At 39.9% G+C, this 25,606-nt stretch overlaps 1 protein-coding gene across 2 annotated transcripts in view; it reads left to right on the top strand.

The window, feature by feature from the left end:
• Positions 1 to 25,606, top strand: part of LOC122715368 (misshapen-like kinase 1) — a 194,818-nt gene that overhangs the window by 87,024 nt on the left and 82,188 nt on the right. For both annotated transcript variants that reach the window (XM_043937506.1, XM_043937505.1), the window contains one exon: positions 21,227 to 21,258. The gene's annotated coding sequence lies outside the window, so the exon portion shown is untranslated. The remainder of the gene's footprint in view (positions 1 to 21,226; positions 21,259 to 25,606) is intronic.

Here is a 25,606-nt window from a genome sequence, read left to right as displayed (position 1 = left end):
GCGGCGAAACGGCCGAGGTGCTGCCCTTCGGCACCTTAAAAGGCCCTCCACCGACTCGAGGTCTGCAGGTCTTCATACTTGTTTGCGTTACGCCGTGGCGTGGACGTTCCTTCCATCGCTTTCTCTCTCTCTCTCTCTCTCTCTCTCTCTCGATTCAGAGGGGAACAGGCTAACTATATTCCGTAACTATTCCCTGTTGGAATTATTAGTCGTAGGGTTGGCGAGGCCTGTTATTTCGTTCATCGTTCTCGAACTGTGTTTCAGAAGAGGTTTTTAGCAGAGGTGGAGGGAATCCTCGTCCCTCCGAGAATTCTCTTTGTCTAATTATTGCACGAGAATCGTGGAGAGGGGAGGGAGAATCGTAAAGAGGGAGGTTATTCAGTGTTCTGATCTCTTGGAAAGTTTTTTCAATTATAGTAGAGACTCGCGTGTGATGAAACTGTTTTTTTATATATATATATATATAGAGAGAGAGAGAGAGAGAGAAAGAGAGAGAGAGAATTTTGTTTGAGAATTGCAATGAGTGATGGAATAGGTTTTCGGAAGATTATCATACTANAGAGAGAGAATTTTGTTTGAGAATTGCAATGAGTGATGGAGTAGGTTTTCGGAAGATTATCATACTATCTTCTTTTTTCTACACGTAAATTGCCACTGTTCAAATTGCGGCTTATTAACCGCACGATTATGTCCGCGTCGCGCCTAATTACATCCCCTATTTACTCTGCCTAATGACCGTTTGATTGACTCTATTAATTATTCTTAGTGTCTACAGACTAGTCGAGGCAACCGACTGAACGAAATGTTTCGTCCGCTAAGCGTCTTTGAACACGCAGCTTCCTTTTTCTTTTTTTTCTTTTTTTTTAACTTTCTTCTCTTTAAAAAAGAAAATTTTATTTTTACGATCCATCCGATCGATTAAATATCGTTCAAATTAATCCAATTCTCGATGAAGAGAAATATTTATTTGGAATTGGAATAATAATTATGGAGTCAGGAATAATAATTATGGAGTGCAATGAATTTTTCGAAAAAAAAAAAAAAAAAATCGACGAATTTAAAAGAATAATTCATAGAGCTCTTATTCTCGGTTCGTTAGAATTAGTTAATTCATAATATAATTTATATTCTCGTTATTCCTCCTACCTATTTTTTTTTTGCGCTGATTAAATCTTTCTTATTATTCTCCCAATTAATTATAGAAATTATTCCAATGGTGGGATCAGGTTATATACGGAACGTCAGAATCGTAAAAACTCTCACGATTATTCGTCGAAATTCGTCAAAACTGACTCGAATTTTAATTTAATCCTTGAACCCTGATACATCTCGAGTAATAAAAAAGAAGAAGAAAGAAGATATGAAACGATGGATAAGTAGATAAGAAACGGTCACAAGCGAACGCCCTTGGCCCCCGAAGAAATCGGGCGGCCATTTTATCTATGCGATCTTCACGCCGGTGGCGCCACGACGAAAGAAAGAGAGAAAGAGAGAGAGAGAGAAAGAAAGAAAGAAAAGGAAAGAAAGAAAGAGAGAAAGAAAGAGAGAAAGAAAGAAAGAAAGAAAGAGAGAGAGAAAGAAAGAAAGAAAAGGAAAGAAAGAAAGAAAGAAAGAGAGAGAGAAAGAAAGAGAGAAAGAAAGAAAGAAAGAAAGAAAGAAAAGGAAAGAAAAAAGGAGGATAAAAAAAATAAACTAATTGCCGCCCTCCATGTGCTCTACCTTCCCGGAACGAGCGCTATCTTTCCAACTAATTAAATTACGCGCCGTGAAATCAGAGAGGCGAGCGAGCGAAGGCCGAGCACGGTGCACGCCAACCAACCTCGGCCTCGCGTTAAGTGGTAAATCGTCGAATTAACATCCGTTTCTTGCCACCGCAACGATTTCACGCGGCTCACGCGCCATTTTTTCGCGCATCCTCCTTCCCCTCGTCGAGATAAGATTTATGGACACTAAATTTGACCTTGGAGCGAATAATTTTTTTTTGTCTAAATATCGCGATATTTGCTGATTGGAGATTCGTCGATTCGAAAATTAAAAGCGAATTCGAATTTTTTTAAATTTTAAAAAATTTTGAAACATCCCGGAGTGTAATTTTCATTGGGGTCAATTTTTGGATGCATATCATTTTGATTGGGATTCGAACGATCGTTCGGAATTGTAGTTGATTTCAAAATTATCAAGATTTCTTTGGATACATTTATATCGATTGGGATTTGAATGGTTACTTGAAATATCCAAGAAAATTTCAAAAAAGTATCCAAGTATCCAAGTAAATTTCTAAATTTCCATGACTCGAATGATTACAAGCGATTTCAAAATTATCAAAGTTTCCATGGATTCCAAGCCTTTGGATACATTTATATCGATTGGGATTTGAATGGTTACTTGAAATATCCAAGTAAATTTCAAAAAAAGGTCTAAATTTCCACGAGTCGAATGATTACAAGCGATTTCAAAATTATCAAAGTTTCCAAAATTAGATACTTTAGATACTTTTCGAAACATCATTGATCTCAATATTATCAAAGTTTCCATGGATTCCAAGCCTTTGGATACATTTATATTGGGATTTGAAATATCCAAGTGAATTTCAAAAAATTTCCACCAATCGAATAATTACGAGCGATTTCAAAATTATCAAAGTTTCCATGGATTCCATGTCTTTGGATACATTTATATTGGGATTTGAATGGTTATTTGAAATATCCAAGTGAATTTCAAAAAATTTCCACCAATCGAATAATTACGAACGATTTCAAAATTATCAAAGTTTCCATGGATTCCAAGTCTTTGGATACATTTATATTGGGATTTGAATGGTTATTTGAAATATCCAAGTGAATTTCAAAAATTTCCATGATTACGAGCGATTTCAAAATTATCAAAATTTCATCAAATATCATCTTTATCGTTTATAATTCGAACGATTATTCAAAACATCGCAAAATTATCAAAATTTCCACGAATACCATCTTCATCATTGATTGCAAAATTATCAAAGTTTCCAAATCGACTCCAAATCTTTAGATACTTTTCGAAACATCATTGATTTCAAAATTATCAAAGTTTCCAAATCGATTTCAAATCTTTAGATATCTTTCGAAACATCATTGATTTCAAAATTATCAAAGTTTCCATGGATTCCAAGTCTTTGGATACATTTATATTGGGATTTGAATGGTTACTTGAAATATCCAAATGAATTTCAAAAAAGGTCTAAATTTGCAGGAATCGAATGATTACGAGCGATTTTCAAAATTATCAAAGTTTCCAAATCGACTCCAAATCTTTCGAAACAGATATCTTTCGAAACATCATTGATTTCAATATTATCAAAGTTTCCATGGATTCCAAGTCTTTGGATACATTTATATTGGGATTTGAATGGTTATTTCAAATATCCAAGTGAATTTCAAAAAATTTCCACGAGTCGAATGATTACGAGCGATTTCAAAATTATCAAAATTTCATCAAATATCATCTTTATCGTTTATAATTCGAACGATTATTCAAAACATCGCAAGATTATCAAAATTTCCACGAATACCATCTTCATCATTGATTGCAAAATTATCAAAGTTTCCAAATCGACTCCAAATCTTTTCGAAACATCATTGATTTCAAAATTATCAAAGTTTCCAAATCGACTTCAAATCTTTAGATACCTTTCGAAACATTATTGATTTCAAAATTATCAAAGTTTCCATGGATTCCAAGTCTTTGGATACATTTATATTGGGATTTGAATGTTTATTTGAAATATCCAAGTGAATTTCAAAAAATTTCCACGAATACCATCTTCATCGTTGATTGCAAAATTATCAAAGTTTCCAAAAATCCGAGAGAAAGGAGTGAATCAGGAGTGGAGGAGGTGTAATAAAAGAGTTACGTTCTGAGGACTTTCATGCTCCCTACAAAGTAAAGAGTAACGCGTAGTAAGAGTACTCCACATAAGGCAAGACGACGTGTAACTGTATATTGTTACAACAGCCTCGTTCCTCCGCGTAATACGCATAGTGCACATTCCTGTCCACGGGCTAATATCTGCCGGGTTGACCAGTCTCGATAATCTTGAACTGGGTCAAAGTCAATCGTGGAGAAAAAAAAAAAAAATATTCACCTCATCGATTGAAAGAAATCACGAATCGAATGATTATGAGCGATTTCAAAAATTATCAAAATTTGCAAACTTTTAGAAACATCTTTCGAAACATCATTGATTTCAAAATTATCAAAGTTTCCACGGATGCACTTGACATTTCGATTCTGATGCATGCGTATGCAAAACGTCGATCACGAACGCCTATGCTGTTGTTCGAGCTTTCCCGCTCGAGCTCGAGTTCTTGTATCGAAGGAAACAGGAGGAGAGCGGCTGGAAACTGATGCTACCTCGAGATATTTCTTTAAAGAATTATGTACAAACTTGTTAATACATATATTCATACAGATTTTACAATTATTTCACTTACAAATTATAAATATAAAAAAAAGGAGTCGAGATAATGGATGTATACAATCAGAGTAGATTCGGAATAATGATATAGACAACAAACGATGGAGATTAAATTATATCAACGGAATCTTATTTTCAAGGAGTGCTTTAAATTTAACAACGCTTAAAAATAATTCCTCGTTTGTAATTCTCATGAAATCCCTTCAACGTGCAATTTAACTATACTCGTATCTCTGTAAGAACCAACTTCTTACTCGACATTCTCCATAAGAGGTAGAGAACTAAAATTAATTTCTCGAAAAAAAAAAAAAAAAAGAAAAAAAAAATAAACCAATCTTCAATCGAAAACACTTTCATTAGAAGAAACATTCATCCAAAAAAAAAAAAAAAAAAGGAAATAAACGTTCCTGGAACTGAAAATCTTAACCACACCTAACGGCCACGATTCCCCCCACACAAGGAACAGTAACTCAGCGCGAAAGTGTTGTGTTCCTGCCCGACACGTACACGACATCCTCGCGTTCAAGCTTACCACGGCTCCTCGAAGGGAGGACACGCGTCCTCTGATTCACGTTGTGACCGGCTGCTAATAGCCTGACGAAGGCACGGCTGGATATATTTGCGATGCATCCTCGACGAGGGATCGTCGACAGCAGGGGGCACGGCGCGACGTAGGTGTCGTTGATTTCGCGCCACTTCCGCGAAACGAGATACCTTCCTCTCCCCCCTTCGTTTCCACGATTCCGCGTGATCGAGCCGACGACGGGAGGCGAGGATTTACGCACCGGTTCGAGTTCTCACTTTCCGCGGGGGCTCCGTCTCTGGATGCCTATGGGCGAGAAACGACGAGTCGTGGTGTGTCTTTCCTCTCTTTTCCTCCAATTTTTAAACGAGTGGTTGAAGAAAATTCCAAGTTGTGGCGATTAAAATATAATTATATTTTAATTTCCGTGAACACGATGAAGCTATGCCAATCCGTTGAATCGTTTCGATCGTTTATATTTTTCTCGAGGGGGGATTGCTCAACAATGAATCCGATTCTCTCTTGTTCAACCACTCGTTCACTTCGAATTATATTGTGAATCGAGAATCCTTGAGACGAGCCCTCGAGATATAGTTAATTAACATTAAGGCACGATTGTCTATCTCGATTCCCAAGTCGATTTCCCTTCCTCGTTTCCACGATCTCGAGTGGATCGTCAACTTCCCTTTGCCCGGACGTGTGCCTGGATAAGGAAAGGAAAGGAAAGGAAGAGGAAAAAAGGGGGGAGAACAGAAAAAAAAAAAAAAAAAGGGAGACGTAGTCCAAGCTTGGGAATAAAGAAGCCCCCCCGCGGATAATTATTGCCTCGGCAGGCTCTTTATCGTACGTGATTTTCACGCTGCCATAGACATTCAAATTGCGCCGAGGGCTTTAGCCAAGCAACGAGCGAGACAAGGTTCGGATAATAACTGCGATAGCGAGAACGTAGGGGAAGAGTAGAAGGGAAAAAGAATGGGTAGGGAGGGGAGGGGAGAGAGATAAAAAGAGGAGAGAGAGATAAAGAGAGACAACGGAGCGAGGAAAACTTTATTACGTCAGCGACAAAGAAATTACAGGCTTTGCAAGGGTCCTCCTCGGCCGTGGCTGCATAAATATCGTTCTCCGAGACGTTGGGGGACTCTAATTTTCCCTCATTAGGGAGGCTCGAACGATGTGTCTCTCGGGGGGAGAACCGTGTAACGCGACGTTTAGAGCTGTTTTAGAAATATGGCTGGCTTAAATGTTTCGTTGTTCCATTGGTATGATATATCGCTTGGTTTCCTGCCTTCGTGAACGACTGGCCACGTTTTTGGTTTTCCATCCGGTAAAATTCTGGTAAAAGAGTGCGTTAAATCGGATACTTTATTGATACGATAGGAGAGGAGAAGATGGGGATTTAAATATTTGAAATTTTTTTATTCGCGATAACGTAGCATGTCGTTTGTTTCTTATTTTTTTTTTTTTTTTTTCTAAACGATTCGGGTATTTCGAATCGACTTGTAGATACTGTTTACTTTCCGTGAAAATTGTCTTATGCGTTTCTATATGCTATCTTTATTTTAGTCGTCATGATGGAATTGGAAAAAAACAACAACAAGGGAGATAATATCCTTGAGTTCTCTTGAGTAAACCAAACATCCTATATCTAATCTTAATCGAATCTACATCGATTATTTCTTCTCGCGTGTCTACACATTTAGTCATTATCGTGGAATTTATAGCAAAGAAAAAAATTTATAATTATTTTTCCCTTCTACATCAATTATACATAAATTATCTTCAATCGTTCTTTACTTCTTCTAACTTCAAACCCTGAAAATCTACATTAATTACTTAAGATTACAACAATCATTGTACGTTTATCTCGGTGATATGGAATTCACTGCAGAAAATTTGAAACATATACCTAACCTCAACCCATATTAATTACTTAATTTAGTCGAATTGGAATTCATAGCTAGGGGAAAAATATATAATTATTTCTCCTTTCTACGCTAATTATACGTAAATTATCTTCGATCATTTTCTACTTCTATCTTCAAACTTTTAAAATTTACATTAATTACTTACAAGAACCAGTGTACGTTTACCTCGATGATATGGAATTCACAGGAGAAAATTTGAAATATATACCTAACCTCAACCGTAACCCGTATTAATTACTTAAGAGGATCACTCGTGTTCGACGAGAATCGTCTCACGTGTCTACACATTCTCGCGTGAGAAAGCACACAAGGTGTAGAGTTGACAAGCTTGCCGGGGACGAATGCGGTGCGATCGACTCGCTCCAGTCAAATAACGCGGATGTTTGCATTGAATCGTGGCTCGCCGCGACTCACTGGTCTCGCGTAATGCCATTTACATGAAACGTAATCCGCAGAGCGCTGCGAGCGGCGTTGCGAGCGTGTCGAGGGACGAGAGCAGAGGGCGCAGCATGGTTGCTTGGAATTTCTGTCACGGCCTAATGGGGTGCTCGTGTCGCCGTCTCGCTTCGTCACAGATTCTGTCCGCTCTGCTTTTTGGAATTCTCCATTAGTTCCGCTCGTTTTCTCCTCTTCTTTCCCGGATCCTCTGCTTTTTACTAGTCGACAGCCTCCTTTCAATCCTACGCTTTTTGCGATAACCCGACCAAGGCAAAGGACATCGAGTTTGAGCGCGTTATATTTTTTCTTTTTTTTTTTTTTTTTTAACACTTTTGTATCACGTAATAAAGTAAAGTATTCGAAAATTAATTTACGGAGACGGTTCCTCGTTTGTTAGTTTGAACGAAAGAAAGAAAGAAAGAAAGTGGAGTTGAATAACCACGATATTATAAAATAATATGTTGAAATTGTTTAAAAATTGGAAAAATATTGGAAAACTGATCCGAAACGAAAAGTTTAACGCGATATAGACACTCTCTACATAAATTTGGTAGTGAGAATAGCGTTTACCTCGGTTTACCTGTCTATAAGATAAATGTTAAAGCTGTGCAATTAAATCGGACGACTATTACTTGTTTATCAAGGATGGGGCAACACCAAGCTCACCTCTCTCAGCTTACACAAAGATCGCGCAACACGAAGCGAATCTTCCCATCGACGAGAGCAACAACACGACGAGATCTCGCAAAGTACCGTGAGCGTAGTACTTGCACACGGTTGCTCGGAGGAACGGCGCAAGTCGACGAGCGCACAATTAATGTTTTTACCGGCGCACAACCGTTACTCTCCCTTCGACCCCGATCTGCGTTCACTCTCGATATTCCCTTTCACGCGTACACTGCTCACAGTTGTGAGCCAGATGGAAAACGACTTCCTGATCCACCACGATGGGGAGGGGGACTGACCGATCTCCTATATCACCTTCCACTGTTTACACACGTGGGCCCTTGCCATTTCGCACGACACATTTCCCGGCCGATCCTCACCGCAGACGGAGAAAGGTGAAAGGTGAATCGAGTGGAAAGGATATCTCGTCGCGTGTTGTTCGACACTCTTCGGCTATTAGATCGAGATTTCGAACCCTCGAAAGTGTGGCGATGCCGATTTGCAATTGAAACGAGCTTCCAATTTTTCCAAAAAAACAAACTGTTCCTTAATTGTGTTCCTTAATTTATTAGAGCATCATGTTTGTACTAGCTTTTTCCCCGATAATTTAGATCGATATTTTTCCTACTCGTTGGTGAAAGAGAACCGAGACGATTGAATATCGATCTCCGTGGATCGAGGATGGCGAAGAGAGAATTCGTACAAATTTCTCTCGATAGATCTTAGACTTATCTTGAAGTTGACGGCAGGACAACGCCTGTGAAATCTTTAGCATCTTTAAATCACAAGTTATTGGCAACGATTCCCCCGGCGAGGCCAACACCGTCCACGAATAAGATAGGAGCGGAGACACGAGAGATGAAAGGACGATAAGTGTCAGGTTTCCTTCGCGGCGCGAGGAGAAAGAAGAAGAAGAAGAAGAAGAAGGAGAAGAAGAAGAAGAAAAAGAGGCAAGGCGAGGCCGAGGGGGAGGTGGCTTTCTCTGTAATGCAATTGGCTGCACGCGCGCTATTCCACGGGTGGAGAAGAGAGGCTTGGAGATCCGCGATTCCCCCCTCGTCCATCTCCCCCTCCTCCTCCTCCTCCATTGTCCTCCATTCTCTGTCTCTTCCCCTACGTTTACTGGGTTACTTAGACGGACGAAGAGGGCAAGAGATTTTCTTCTGCGGCGTAGCCAGTTATAATATTGGATAATGCTCGCGTCACACGAGTTTGAAACAAAACAGCGGGAGTGGGGGGGAGGGAGAGGGGACGGTCGTTCGTTCGTTCGTTCGCTCGCTCGCTCGAGGAAACTTTGCTCCCATTGTTTCACGAGTTGATCGAACAGCTGCTCCTCAAAAGTGCTCCCGTTTTTTTTTTCTTCGTCCCTTTTGACGGTGCTTTTTTTTTCTCAAATCGATCGTAATTGTTCTGCGCGTCGCCTCGTCTTTCGGGTATCGGAGGATTGAAGCAAAGTTTTTAAAGAGATTTTTGGAGGACGAACGGTTTCCACGGTTTGTGCCTTTCTGTGTATCGTTTTGTATCGTTTTCTATCGAGCAGGAAACCCGTCTCGAGGTTCCATCTCCGTAATATTATATAGAGGGGTAACTGCAACTGATAATTTACCATCGCATCCATATAATTTTCTCCGCGATAAAACTTCAATTTTAATCGCTTCGATTTTACAAATTATTTGCAAGTTTTTTTTTTCCTTCTCCTCTTCCTTTCTCTCTCTCTCTCTTTTTTTTTTTTTTTTTTTTTTGGAAAATTTTGATCGAACTCGATAATCGTTCGTTCGATCGTTTTTTCGAAAGCGGGATCGCGCTCGAAAAATGAGGAGCGAGGAGGATGGCGATGTTATCATTTCTGGAATCGTCGATTCGTCGAATCGGCCGTGGTCGGGCAGGTTAGAGGCTCGAGGGGATCTGTCGATCGGTCGTTAGAGCGGGATGTTTAACCAAACGACAAAGATCTCTCTCCCTCGCGCCGTGGACGAGGTGGACGTTATGTAAGGAGGGATCTCGATCCCGAGATCTCGTCTGATTACTCTTTACAAGGATCGTTTCTCCCGTGAACGGGGTTTATCGATATCTACCTACGAATTGATCGATCGCGACCAGGAAATGGCAGGGACGGGTAGTGGCTTACCCTGGCGCAAAAAAAATCCACCACCTCCTAGAATTATTCGAATTGAAATTACACTCCTTTCTTCGCCCATAATCACCAGCGGATTATTTTCCACCATCCATCGTGTCCATCGCGATCTTTTGCTCGACTCGAGGCTTTGACTCGATGGCTTCACACCGATCGAATACAATTGCACGATATTATACGCGTTGAGAGTACGAGGGAAACACAACGTGGAAAAATTCTCTATGTCGAGATCGATGATGAAATAATCAGTTTTTCCCATTACGTCTAATAATCTTTTCTAAATGATGGTTAAATTCACGATGACAATTTAATGTTGAGTTACGAGCAGATATTTCCTTTATTGGAATCAGATTCGAAATAAAATTATCTCTCCTCCGAGAAACGAGAGAAAACGCGGTAAAAAAATCAAAACTGATCAAGCTATCGTATGTATACAGGGTGTCCCTGGATCGAACGATCGAACTGTATCATGTATATGTTGTACGAGTAAAAAGTAAGAAAAGGAATATTGTATAAACGCAAATGTTTTATGAAAAAGGTGTATAATAAAAATATGAAGCGTAAAGTGAATAGCCAAGTTCGTTGTTGGTAAAATGATATTTATGAAATCCTTCTAACCATGTTTATTTATTATTTGAAATAGTCGAAGAGATGAAATTCGAAGAGTGATAAATTCAATCTCTCCAAGATGTCGAGCTTGCACTCGTAACAAGACGCTTTGAAATGGAAACACAAACTTCATTTCGATTGTAATAATAAAGCGATTTACAGATCTATGTTTATGTAACATTATTTTCTCTTATTTTTATTATCGTGAAACATATTGGTGCAGTTTGATCGTTTAATCCGAAGGGGGACACCCTGTATAGGTTATGGAAAAAAATGGAGAAACTTTCTATGGAAACGTAAAGGAATTATAATAGGCAAGTCGAAAAAAAATATACACGAACAATGACGAATTTTATTCACGGTAGGAGCACCGTAGGTACGATCGTTTTTCACCGATAACATAATTACGCTCACTAGCCGGGATTTTACGAGCGTATCTATCTCCAGTTCGTGGCTGGAGCGCGAAAGTTACATAAAGACTCGCCAGTACCCCATAATTTGATCGAGCAAACAATACACCGGTGTATTTAAGCTCGAGGAGAAAGGCCGGTTTGTGCGAAAATGAGAAAGAATCACAATGTTTTCCATTGTCGCGTTTAATTTTTTCAAAATTATACTGGCTTTAAATTAACGATTCAATATCACCGTGAAAAATCGAAGAGAGTTTCTTCCCCAGATATGGATGGATATTAATTTCTCGATGCACGAAACGATAAATAAATTCTCGTTGAATAAAAAAAAAAAATAGCTCAAAATTAAATATTACAATCGTATCAATCGAAAAATGATATTACTAATAACTCCCCTCGAACGGCAGAACGGTTGAGAACCACTGCTCCGCGCGGTGAATTTATTCTCCTTTATTATTATTATTATTATTATTTATTTATTTTCTCCGTTGGCGATGATTTTTTGCTTTTCCAACTATTACATTTATTTCATACTTGGGCGGAAAACCGTGACGAGTTTTAAATATTAATTGGCGAGTTCGTTTAACGGCCGATGGATTCGAGCGTTCTTAGTTCTCGAAGATACGATACGATACGATACGAGAAAACGAGCGCTGTCATATGAAACCTTCTTCTTCTTCTTTGTAGTACTTCTCCCTCCCCCCCCTCCTCCTCCGCGGACGCTAGTTGGCGCGTTAGTCGCGCAAAAAGGAAACACGAACGAAACTTGAGTAATACCGACCGCAGGAAAAAAGTCGCGGGATCGCTGGTCGCATGGCCTTTGCTAAATCGATTCTCGTACCGGCGGAGGAAATCGTACGGATTTCATGTTTACACGATGGGAATGAGTCTTTCGAAACGGCTCGAGCTTGCATACGAGTTTTTGCAATTCGAAGCAAGTCTCGCGATATTATAAGTCGCAACCGACCAATGCCAATTGTTCGAGTTGACGTTTTTTTTTTTCTCTCTCTCTCTTTCTTACGAGAGATTCATTCGGGAATCAAATGACACGACTGACGCCAGAAGCATATTCGGTAGACGTACAACGTTCTACCTAAGATTCGCGCAACTCGGACGATAAGAAAAAGACGTTCCGGTGATTCTCATACGATTATACCGTTGGAATATTTTCGAACGCTCTCGCGTATATATATATATATATATATATTGCTTCGATTATTCGACTCGTTAACTTTCCCAAGGAAGGAAGTGATTTAAAAAAAAAAAAAAATAGCGGCGAGGAAAAATAATATATACCCATAAAATATAACCACTGGACACGGTTCGCGCATAAGATATATTCGGTTCGTAGCGCGTTAACACTTATCACCTGAGGCGAGCGTACTCGGGAGAGGAGGAGAGCAGGGCGGGAATTCGCCTAGGGGGCGAGGTTGGAGATATCGGTGTGCTCGAAGGCGGCTTGGAGAACAAAGTCGGCTTAGATAACATTATCATCGAGGAGGAAGAAAGGGCCCACCGAGTACATGGGAGCGCGACGGGGGGCTATAGGGCACGGCGGCGGTATCCTTGCCCGGGGCTAGAGGGAAGACGGAAGAGTGGGAGGCGGATCGGCGAATCTAACGACCAAATCTCGATGTAAAATGCAAAACAGCGAGGAAAAGGAGGAGGAGGAGGAGGAAAGAGTCTCTCTCTCTCTCTCTCTCTCTCTCTCCCTGTTTCTCGAACGAATTCCACGATGCGTGGCGAGGAAGGTGGAGGTCGAGTACTTTTGCTCCGAGTATTTCTCCCTCTTCCTCTTCTTCCTCTCTCGACGTCGTCGTTACGTACCTCTCCTCTTCGTCTCTGTCGAAGCAGCTACCGGCGTTGCTGCCGCTTCAGCCCCCTGCTCGTCGTTGTTGTCCGCTACTACTTCCTTCGACTCCTTTTTCCTTTCTGCCTCCACGCGGGAGTGCGTGAAGCAGAACGAAACGAGGGTACCCGGCTCCGTGTCGGCTTACTCGACTCGATCCTTCCTTTCGGCCTCTCGTGCTTCGTCCACGAGAGAAAAAAAACCTCGATCGGTATCGCCGGGGGATTGACGGTCTTGCGTTCGAAAAGTAAAAGAATTCGATTCTCTTTTTCCGAAATCTAGGGATTTTCCTTGCAAGAACGCGATTCTAAGACTTTTGGATCGCGAGAAAGAAACGTTGCTTCGATTCTCTTTTTCCGAAATCTAGGGATTTTCCTTGGAAGAACGCGAATCTAAGACTTTTGGATCGCGAGAAAGAAACGTTGCTTCGATTTTCTTTTTCCGAAATTTAAAAATTTTTCTTGGAAAAACGCGAATCTAGGATCTTTGGTTCGCGAGAAAGAAACGTTGCTTCGATTTTCCCTTTTTTCCGAAATTTAAGGATTTTCCTTGGAAGAACGTGAATCTAAGACTTTTGGATCGCGAGAAAGAAATGTTCCTTCGATCGATATCGTAGGGGATTGATGGTCTTGCGTTCGAAAAATAAAAGAATTCGATTCTCTTTTTCCGAAATTTAAAAATTTTTCTTGGAAAAACGCGAATCTAGGACCTTTGAATCGCGAGAAAGAAACGTCGCTTCGATTCCTTTTCCAAAATCTAGGGATTTTCCTTGCAAGAACGCGAATCTAGGACCTTTGGATCGAGAGAAAGAAACGTCGTTTCGATTCCTTTTCCAAAATCTAGGGATATTCCTTGGAAGAATGCAAATCTAGAACCTTTGGTTCGCGAGAAAGAAACGTTGCTTCGATTCTTTTTTTCCGAAATCTAGGGATTTTCTTTGGAAGAATCTAGAACCTTTGATTCGCGAGAAAGAAATGTTGCTTCGATTTTCTTTTTCCGAAATTTAAAAATTTTTCTTGGAAAAACGCGAATCTAGGACCTTTGGATCGAGAGAAAGAAACGTTGCTTCGATTCCTTTTCCAGAATCTAGGGATTTTCCTTGGAAGAACGCGAATCTAGGACCTTTAGTTCGCGAAAAAGAAACGTCGCTTCGATTCTCTTTTTACGAAATCTAGAAATTTTTGCTAGAAGAACGGGAAATAATCTACGACGATTGAATCGCGATGGTGGAATCGCGTGGCTAACGCGATTCGATTCTTTTTCTCCACGATCTAGAAATCTTCGACGTTGGCAGCTGTTCCGCGCATGCGTGGAAGCTTCGCTGCGATTCGATTTTCTTTCTTGTTCTAGGGATCTAGGGATTTCCTAGTAACAAAAGTTGGCAATCGGTCCGCGTGCTCGGACGGTTGATTCGGTGGTAATCGTATCTCTTCCCGCGGGGAATGCGAATCTACGATGCTCGAATCGCAATGGAACGGTGGTGGAACTCGGTAATTCGTGACGGGAAAGCGAAGGATACGAAGTCACGATCGGCGAAACGATTTATAGGCGAGCGCGCGACGAATCGTTAACGAACGATTAAATAATAAGCCGAACAGCTTCTGTGCGCCGCGCAATAAATCCGGCTTAACGGGTGGACGGGTGGTGGCGTATTATTTACGCGGCGCGGCGCGGCACGGTGACAACGTTAAAAAGCCCGCGGGGTAGTAATGGGCCGGGTGTAGGAAGCCACGGATTAAAAGCCGTGACACTGCTACTTCTACCGATTACTCTACTCTTTTTCGCAACCAAATGCCAATAAAATCTCCGCCGCTTCTGTTCATTCCATCCCATCCTCTTCCCCATTCGTCCTCTTCATTCCCGTTGCGTTACGAAGCATACCTTTTTCTTTCTTTCTTTCTTTCTTTCTTTCAACAAGTTTCCTGTTATAGAATTTAAAGTTCACTGAAATTTTATATATACGATTTCATTATTGAATGTTGTCAGCAACATTACCATTTCATAGTTGGTAGCTATTTGTTTCTCTTCGATACACGTATTTCAAATGTCTTATAAACAGATACGCGCAATCACGTATAATCAAATATATTCATTCAGTTAAACCCGTATATTTTATTTATTGTTTTCCACTGCCCAGTCAACATTTCCATTCCCTGCAAATCTTTTAATTAAATTTCCCTTTCCAAATTTTAGCAATGATAATAATAATAATAAATAAAAATTTCACTCGCTATTCTTTGGACGAGCGTTTGGAGACGCGATTATATAGAAATTGGGCTGTATATAATTGGAGGAACGGCGAGGCGGTGACAGGAAGCGGCCGATAAAGTGGCGGAACAAGCGTGGATGGCCGATCTCGGATGGAATGGAGATCGGTAGCCCCGCAATTACACGCGCAAATTGTAGCCGTCGTCTGGTCCCCGTCTCTCCATAAAATGACAATGTACCCCGGTGCTAGAAGCGTGCTGGTACACGTTAAAACGTTTAGATCCGCGTCCCGAGATAACCTAACCTTCGTCATAGCTTACCGAGCACGACGCCGCCGGTCGCTACCCTTCTCATCCTTCGCTTTTCCTCCCGTGTATCCGGCTCCCACAACTTCGATCCAGACTTCTCCCCCCTCCCCCTTCCTATGGGATGGAAACGACGTAACGGTAGGGTATTCTTCTCTCTTTTTTTTTTTTTCGTCTACATCGTTTAAAAGATGGAATTTGTAAGAAGGGAACGAGACATCTATCTTTCTTTTTGTTTAAATAATTATTTTTTTACTTTTATTTCACGTTTAGAAATTTTTTCGACGTTTTTTTCGAGGTTTTCGTTTTCATCTTTCAGTGTATGTATTACTTGTGTATTCGACTCCCACAACTTCGATTCAGATTTCTCTCCTTCCTATGGGATGGAAACGGTAGGGTATTTTTCTCTTTTTTTTTTTTTTTGTCTACGTCGTTTAAAAGATGAAATTTGTAAGAAGGGAACGAGACATCTATCTTTCTTTTTGTTTAAATAATTATTTTTTTACTTTTAGAAATTTTTTCGAGGTTTTCGTTACGTTTTCATCTTTGTTGTGTCAGTGTATGTATTAGAAAAATATGTAAGAATAATATGTGAAAAGTATGGTTATTGGTGATTGTATAAATAAAAATTTTCGCTTTTATGATGTATGATATTAATTGATATTGATGATAAATTATTCTTTCTTTTTAATTTTTTGTTTCTGTAATAGGGAATAAATAGGAAATGGCGAATAATTTCCTACGGTGGATAGTTTTCTCCTGTGACAGATGTTCCCAATTTTATGTCTAATGATTACCATTACCATATGGACTTTCAATTAAGAAAGTTTCAGAGCCAGAAATCGTAACGATATTTTCTGAATTTATTCAACCGACCAATGTCCGTATCGCTTTCACTGCACGATCGTGTGCCCACATTTCTTCGTACCATTATATCCTTGTACTCTAAAAAGAGGAATCTATCTAATTTTCTTCTTCTCCAAACAAAAAATCGATACGAAGATCGTATTAAAAATAATACAAAGTATACAAAGAAACGATACATTTTTTATCACAACCCACCTTATTCCGGGAAACAATCGCGATTGTAATTGGCATGGAGGGCATCGAGCGATTAATCCGGTCGAACACGCCTAGTCGAACGTTTCACTTTCGAATCGACAGCGAGGCGACAGTTTCTCGGAACGCTGACACCTGTTCCACGAAGCCGAACTTCAATTTTGCATGCTGGTCGCATCGCGTACGCGTGCTCTCTCTCTCTCTCTTTCATTGCAAAAAAAAAGAAAAAAAAAAAAAAGAGGCAACGGACGAAGCGTTTACGAACAGGAAGTGATGCGATCGAGAAGGTCGTTCGGGTTATATTCGCGCGTGCTAGTTTTTTCGAAGCTGAAAATCCGAGTGGGAAAAAAAAGGGGGCGAGAAAGGTCGCGAGAAAAGGAGCGAAGCCTCGCGTTCCAGCCGAGCCTCGTTTGAATAATTCGCTAGTTTGCAGGGAGGACGCGAGGTCGGTCTGGCTCTTCGAGTTGGAAAGTGTCGTCAGACCGCTCCGTCCGTTTCTCGAGCGCGTAAAACTTTTCCTCGAATGATAATAATGGGTTGTGAATAAACGCAGTGGAGTAATCGACGATTTGCGAGGTTTCGATCTCGATCGATAATGTCGCGACGCTTTGGTAATTTTCTAGTGATTTTCGGGAAAATAGTGAAAAAAAGAATAGAGGATAATTTTTTAACAAAAGGAAGGATTTTTAGAGAAATGATAAAAAAAGGTATAGGACGAAGGTTAAAAGTTAAAATTATCTTGAGATAGATTTACATTTCTTTTTTTTTTTTTTTATAATTTGATTCGGGTTACAGCGGGGATCAACTTATCTCTTATTCAAATAGACTGCAACGATATTAATTTTTGTTTATTTCCCAGCTCTGAGGATCGCATCCGTTTTGCTGCTGTCCAGAATAATAAGACGGATTTGAAAAGACGAAGGACTGGTTCGCGTCGCGAATAGGCTACTTGGCTCCCTTCTATGATGAAGTGTTTATTAGCTTTATTGTCGCTCGACGTCGTTTGACGTTTCAAGGGGAAACGAATCCCCCGTCACCGGGACACTGGACGTTGTAAAGCCGCCTTAAAGTGCCACCTCCTCGCAATTACACGCAATAAATCGTTTCGGAGCGGAGCCATTACACCGTGATCCTTTATGGCGTCTAGATAATGATCGCTTGCTATTCGCTCGGTCGGTATGGTCACGCACTTTTCCATCATTTTTATTATTTTTTTTTTTCTTCTTCTCCTTCTTCTCTTCCTCTTATTTTTTTTTTTTTCTTGCACAGTTTATATCCATCGCGGAAATATTTCAGGTCGTTCAACGAAACACGACTCAGCGCGATTCAATTAATTAAAAACGAGTCCACCGACTGGTTTCGGAGAAGTAAGAAAGGTGTCGTCGTCGTCGTCGTCGTTGTTGTTGTTCGTCTAGGGAATAATTTTCTAGTCTTCGCAGGGTAAACACAAGTGGACTCTTGCGCCTTCGAATCCGCGTCACGATGAATTCGTTCCTGAACGTTCCTGTAATTTTAACGCCCCGCCATATTTCATCGTCGCGTCTCGCTGTTACGCCGCGTTGTCCAACCTCGACGATATTTCTTTTCCTTCTCTCTCTGTCTCTCTCTCTCTCTCTGTCCGTTCCTCGACGTTAGCGATTTTTCTCGGTGAAACTTGCCGCTCCTGTTGCGCGTCTCCACGGGGATCGAAGGGTAAGGTTGGTATTCTGGTAAAGTCGAGGCTGTTACAGCCTTTTAATGAGAAGAATCGTTTATGGAGTGTGGAAGATGGAGGGCACGCATGCGATAGCTATTCGTTACGCGGGTACAACAACTTTTCCCCCCCTTTTTTTTTTTTGATTCTCTCCAAGATTCGTAAAAACGTCGATGAAAAAAATTTTTATCGAAAAGTGGAAATAAATTTTTTACGCAGTTAAACCTTTTTCTCGATACGAATCTCGAATAACAATTATTCTCGATATATTCTAAATAAAATTCCTTCAATTCACGCGTTAGTAACGTGGAAAAATACGTTCAGCACGAGTTTCCTCGATCGATTTTTTGAGAAACGGAGTTCAGTCTCTTTTGATTTTCTCGAAGATCCATGATGAAAAATTTTTACCAAAAAATCAAACTTCTTACGCAAACTCAAAGCTTTGTAAACGATGGAAAATGGATACGCAATTACATCGATATTCTAAATAAAATTCTTCAATTCACACGTTAATAGCTATAACTATTAAATTGGAAAATACGATCAACACGAGTTTTCCTCGATCGATTTCTTTTTTTTTAGGGAAGAACGGAATCAAGTTTCAACTTGAGGGAATTAGCTCGTTTACATTTCTGATACGTTCACAACGGTGTTAACAACGAAGAAAGGAGAGATGCGACGGACTGTGCGGAGCGGTCGAGCGGCATTCCTTCCTGGAAGGGACAATCGTTGGGGGAGGGGGAGGGGACACGCGTTTTGAATAATTTCCTAGTTTGCAGGGTGAGCACGATCAACGCGGTGGTCTATTGTCTTGCCAACCACTCGGAAAGTGTCACTCCTTTTCCGCCGGCGTTGACGCGTCGCCTACGATCCCCCTCCCCTCTCCACTCCCCTCTCCACTCCCCGACAACCTTTTCGTCTCGCGCTTTCGTCCACCTCGCTCGCGGGTGATTCAACCTTACCCTATGCGTCACCCTCGCGATCAATTACCTTTGTTTGTCGATCCGAGGGAAGGATGAAACTCTCGAAAACTCGAATTCGAGAACGAGAATGTTTGCCGATGTGACGAGGGGTGGGGAGAGGGGGGGAGGGGGGAAGGTTGTTAAGCGCGCCCATACCATTTGCACACAATCGTGGGTGCCTAAATTTCTGCTGTTAACATTCTAGGAACGGACTTAATAGCGAGATAAGTGTAGATATCTTGTTGAATTCTGTTGGATTGGTAAAAAAGAAAAGGGAAAGAAAAGTATTTTAACCTACTCTTGAAATCTAAAAATCGTTTTCCACGCGATGAAAATTTTCAAATTTCCCATATAAATTCTGTTGGATTGGTAAAAAAGAAAAGGGAAAGAAAAGTGTCTTAACCTGCTCTTGAAATCTAAAAATCGTTTTCCACGCGATGAAAATTTTCAAATTTCTCATATAAATGTGTAAATTATCAAGGCAGATTGTAGTTAGTGTTCATGTACTGGTGTGAGTCGATCGAAAAAAAATGGCGACGCATAAGGGTATAAATCGTGTGTGTCCATGATGGATTTATTTTATTGGAGGAGTGGGGGAAAATAATCGAAGAGGGAAAATAAATCACGCGTACGTTGACGGATTTTCCGGTTTCGATCGGCGACACGGTCGAGGAAGGGAACAGGAAGCGTGGCACGTGAGCTGCGCGCCCGATCGAAAGCGGAAGGGAGGCGGGATCCGTACGTTTTTTCGACGTTTGCACACGCGATGATTTTCGCTCTGCTAACCTCCTTGGCCTTCTCCCGCTTCGTCAGTTGCTCTTCCTCTCCATATGTGTATAGTGATTTTATATTTGGACGAGGAGGAATCGTCTCGTCTTGGTATCGAGACATCGAGGTAATTTTACGTTCGCGGAATTTTTGGAAAGAAAATTTAGGTGAACGTGTTAAAACGAGAAAATGATATTTATACGTGTGAATTTGAATTTCGTTAATTACGCATTTAAGATGACAAAATTTTATTTTGAAATCTGGGAATAAATAATCGAAACATATTTCTTTATTTCTGGAAAGAAAAATTTAATTCAATTAATTTGGAATCCGGGGAATGAAACGTGTTTCTTTATTTCTGGAAAAGAAAGTTATTTGGATTATATGTATAGCAGTGAATTTGAATTTCAATTACGTTTAAGATGACAAGATTTTATTTTGAAATCTGGGAATAAATAATCGAAACATATTTCTTTATTTCTGGAAAGTTATTTGGATTATATATATACCAGTAAATTTGAATTTCTTCAATTATGTTTAAGATGACAAAATTTTATTTTGAAATTCGAAGAATAAATAATCAAAATGTGTTTCTTTATTCTTGGAAGAAAAAATCAGAAAACGATATTTATATGTGTGAATTTGAATTTCGTCAATTACGTTTAAGATGACAAGAATTATATTATTTCTAGAAATTAATTATTTCTAGAAAGAAAAATTTAATTTAATCAATTTGGAATCCGGGGAATGAAACGTGTTTCTTTATTTCTGGAAAGTTATTTGGATTATATGTATACCAGTAAATTTGAATTTCGTCAATTATGTTTAAGATTTTATTTTGAAATCTGGGAATGAATAATCAAAATGTGTTTCTTTATTCCTGGAAGAAAAAAATCAGAAAACGATATTTATATGCGTGAATTTGAATTTCGTCGATTATGTGTTTAAGATGGCGAGATTTTATTTTGAGAATTAATAATCGAAAACATATTTCTTTATTTCTGGAAATAAAAGTTATTTGAATTATGCATACAGTGAATTTGAATTTCGTCGATTATTCAAGATAACGAGATTTAATTTCGAAATCTGGGAACGAATAATCGAAACGTGTTTATTCCGTTTATTCCCGGAAGAAAAAATCAGATGAACGAGAAAAAGTATATTTACACTCGCGCGAATTTGAAATCCATGGAATGAAACGTTGTTTCTTTATTTCTGTTGCAGAGTCGAGGCGACACAGGGAGGAGAGGCAACAAGTGAGTAAACTTTGTGTGTGAAACCGTATCGCGTGAAAAGGAGGCGCGCGTCTTCGAGAAACAATTACCAGCGTCGCGAAACAATAGGTTTCGCAACGTTTCATTAATCGATCCCCCTCCGGCTTTTTGCCGGAGCAGCGATGACCCGCTGCTTTTAAACAAACAGTGTGACAGACGTAGCAATTACGGCCGGGTTGTGCGCGATAACTCGATTGTCTCGAACAATCGACGTGGCGAAAGCCAGCCGGATAGATCGTCCATCGATGATCCACGGCCGCGCGATCGATCCGCGCATAACAATTATTATTTCCAATATTACATCTCATGGCTATTCGACGAGCAACCAAACGTTCCAAACGACGGAACGGAAACGAAAGAAATATTATCCTCTTGTTCTCTGTAATCCTCCTATCTATCATTCGAGTATTAATTACATCGAGCACACGAGAGGGAATGGAAAACGTTGTAATAATAACGTTGGAAGAAGGATTCAATTAGAAAGTTTAAACTTGGCAAATTTAGTCGGGCGAGAAAAAAAAAATTGGACGTGAGTCATCGACGGCCCACTGACTCCTCTAAACGCCGGTAATTACGCCGTAATCATCTCCCCACGTGCACTTTTTTTTTTGCGCGCGCTATCGCGTGGAAACTCAAATTTAATAGCGACGGGTTTGAGTGGCTCGCGAGCAATTTTGTTTGAAAATTAATTCCTCGAATTAATAACCCTATTATCGGTTATCCTTGCTTCCATAGTAACTCGTAACTCGTAACGATACGAAGAAGAAAGAAGCGGTTGATGTAAAAGAAATAAAAAGAAAAGAAGTTACTACTCACTCGAAGTTTTGAAATTTTCAAAACCATCACTGTTCGCACGGAGAGAAACAATTGTTTGCCTCTCGTCACCAGCAAAGTATCGTTTCTGCAAACGTATTTAATCGTGATTCTCTCTACATTACGCCACGTCTACGATAAAGTTTCGTCGACCAATTCTTGACGAAAGTATAATTTCTCGTTTCGAAGAGAGAAATTCGTTTCGCGGAAATTTTGCTTAGAGAAATTTTAACTTAATTTTAATTCCGTCCTTCCTTCCGTCCAAGAGAAAAAAAAAAAAAAATTATTTCCTTCCACGGTCAATCGGATGGAAACTCTCAGCGTTGAATCGACACGACACAATGCGATGGAGTAAGAAGCGCAGCGATAATCGAAACGTTTCCCGCGATTCTTCCCGCGCGTTAATAAGCCAACGGAAGGAAATAAAATGATTCATTGCGAGTAGGGAGGCGCGCACGTATCAACAAGTGGTGAAACGTCGGTGATAAATCAGAAGCCGCCGCTCGTGGAAAGATTGGATCCAACGTGGGGAACGAGATGCAATTTCTTGTTGCGTGGTCTGGGAGTTGGTCTGGTTTTAAGGCGGGTATCAACGAAAATAATTAATACGTTTCCACGAAGGGGGAACGATCGCGCATCCATTAACGCGATCCCGGAATGTGTTCCGCGGACGTGGCCGGGGGATCGGGCGGGGAGGGGGGAGGGCCGAAACCGCTCGTTTCTCGCCCAAGATCGATCGACTGTCCCGTTTTTATGCGTTCGTCGCGTGGTAATGAGTGCTACCTTCTGTAATGGCTCGTTGCATTAACGTCGCCTCCGACTTTAGCCCACTGTTGAGGGATATTCGAACGATCTTTTTTTTTTTTTTGGATACGCTTTTGAACAATCAGAGATGTAGAAAGATTGTAGAGTTTCTTAATTAATTTCTTGCATTGCCACTAATTATTGTAAAAATAATTCCATGAATATTTTCTTACATCTCGATCGCCGATATGGTAAGATATAAAGAAGAAAGAAGAAAGATTCCATTCAGGAAGGATAATAATAAAGAAAAATGAGGAAAAGTATAAGAATCGTGGTTTCTAATTTAACTCAATGTTAGGGATGAATGATCATGTTTCTTTTTAGAGTACACTTTTGAACAATCAAAGATGTAAAAAGATTGTAGGTTTTCTACATTGTCACTAATTATTGTAAAAATAATTCTATGAATATTTTCTTGTCTAGATCGTTGATATGGTAACGTGTAAAGAAAAAATTCCATTTAAGAAGGATAATAATAAAGAAAAACGAGGAAAAGTATATGAATCGTGGAATAATCGAAACACATCGAACAATTTGCATCGTTGCGGGATAATGAGTGTTACTTTCTGTAGTGGATCGTTGCATTAATGTCACCTATGCTCGAACGATCATGTTTCTTTTTAGGATACGCTTTTGAACAAGATGTAGAAAGATTGTAGAGTTTCTTAATTAATTTTTTGCATTGCTAATTATTGTAAAAATAATTCCATGAATATTTTCTTATCTAGATCTGGTATGGTAACGTATAAAGCTGATATGGTAACGTATAAAGAAAGGATTCCATCCAAGAAGGATAATAATAAAGAAAAAGGAGGAAAAGTATACGAATCGTGGTTTAGAATTTAGCTCACTATTAGGGATGAATGATCATGTTTTTTTTTTTAGGATACGTTTTGAACAATCAAAAATGTAGAAAGATTGTAAAGTTTTTTAATTAATTTCTTACATTGCCACTAATTATTGTAAAAATAATTCCATGAATATTTTCTTACCTCGATCGCCGATATGGTAACGTATAAAGAAAAGATTCCATTCAAGAAGGATGATAATAAAGAAAAATGAGTAAAAGTGTACGAATCGCGATTTCTAATTTAACTCAATGTTAGGGATCATGTTTTCTTTTAGAGTCTTGAACAATTTTGAATTCAAACACTTTTGAACAATCAAAGATGTAAAAAGATTGCAGGTTTTCTACATTGTCACTAATTATTGTAAAAATAATTCTATGAATATTTTCTTACCTCGATTCGAGAGGCTGGCCGATATGGCAATAGTATAAAGAGGAAAGGATTCCATTCAAAAAAAGGATATCGAACAATTTGCATCGTTTTAAAGTTTTTCGCGCGCATATTATATTCGAAAACGATGATTGAAAAAATACTCAGAGCCGCGTTTCGCGTAATAAAAATCTGAAAGCAAGATTTGTTGAATTGACGCGCAGCGACACGTAAGAATTCTCGGCCTACCAAGATTGGATAAAAAGAGAGACTGCTTACTACACGGTTAGAGGCGCGCTCTAAAAGCCGCAAATTTCTCCGAGTTGGGAAGGGAAAATACGAGGATTTGCCGTGTCCTCGCCTAGCGAGAAGAAGAAACGAGAGGATTTTTTGCAAAAGGCGGCGTTGGTGAGAGCGGTGGTCGGTCGCCGCACGCCAATTAGTATTCCCCCAGTTTTCCCTGGCTGGGCCGCCTCGCCGCTGCCACGCCAACCGCCAACGATTACTTATTCCCTTTGTTGCACCTCGTAATTACGTTTAATTAGTTTCATTACGCGCCGCGTACGCGCAATTCAAATGATTGCCGCGTGGCCGGCAAATCCGTACGCCTGTGGAAAAAAATTTTTTTCTCGAATTAATTCGCCCACCGATCCCCAACATCGATAATTATTCCTTATTCGCAAATAACGCTTCGTCGTCCTCGCTCATTTTCGTTCGCATCGATCAACGAATTTGATCAAGACAGATTCGATCGAAATTCATCGAATCTGGATAATATCAATGATACTTTCATTCTCTGCTTCTAATCTAATTTTTCTAAATAACGTAATATTATTCACTTTTTTAAATCGTTGATTCAGATAGATAGATTAGAAATTCGTAGAGATGATTTTTGAAAACGAGAATCGGAAACGGTTCTCGAATCTCGAATGGGAAATTTTTTTTATTTCTCCTTTCCAAAGCCGAAGCTTTTTTTCTAGAAGAAAAACGTATCTTCTGATAAAGGTAAAATTCTAAAAAAGAAAAGGTACAATTGGCGTCGATTCGAGCGATGGATTTAAGCGTTCGATGACTCGAACGAACAACCATCGGTTTGTACGTATCTATCGTAACTTAAACCCATTACTCGATCCTCGTTTTCTTTATCATTCTTCTCTTCTTTTTTCTTCCCTTCCCGTTTTCATTACGTCTCGACCTCCTTAAACACCACCTTAACTCCGGTAACGAAAACGGATGCTTCCCCGATGATTCACGATGCCAGTTTCGAAACTGATGGGCCCGAGAGAAGTGATCTCACCCCGTTCGACCGTGTCACGCGACCGTGCAGAGGTCGTTGATATTCCGGACGGACAGAGGTTTCGTTTGTTTCGTCTCGAGTGGATATAACCTCCACTTCTTCAACTTCGTGGAAAAACCGCGCTTCACCTTTCACGCGAAAAATAAACATACATCCTTCTCCGCCAATTCTTTCTCTCTCTCTCTCTCTCTCTCTCTCT

Source organism: Apis laboriosa, unplaced genomic scaffold (assembly GCF_014066325.1).
Source record: "Apis laboriosa isolate Shangri-la unplaced genomic scaffold, ASM1406632v1 scaffold34_cov151, whole genome shotgun sequence".
NCBI lineage: Eukaryota > Metazoa > Arthropoda > Insecta > Hymenoptera > Apidae > Apis > Apis laboriosa.
Note: the sequence above shows the minus strand (reverse complement) of the source record. Positions and strands in the feature narration are given on the sequence as shown.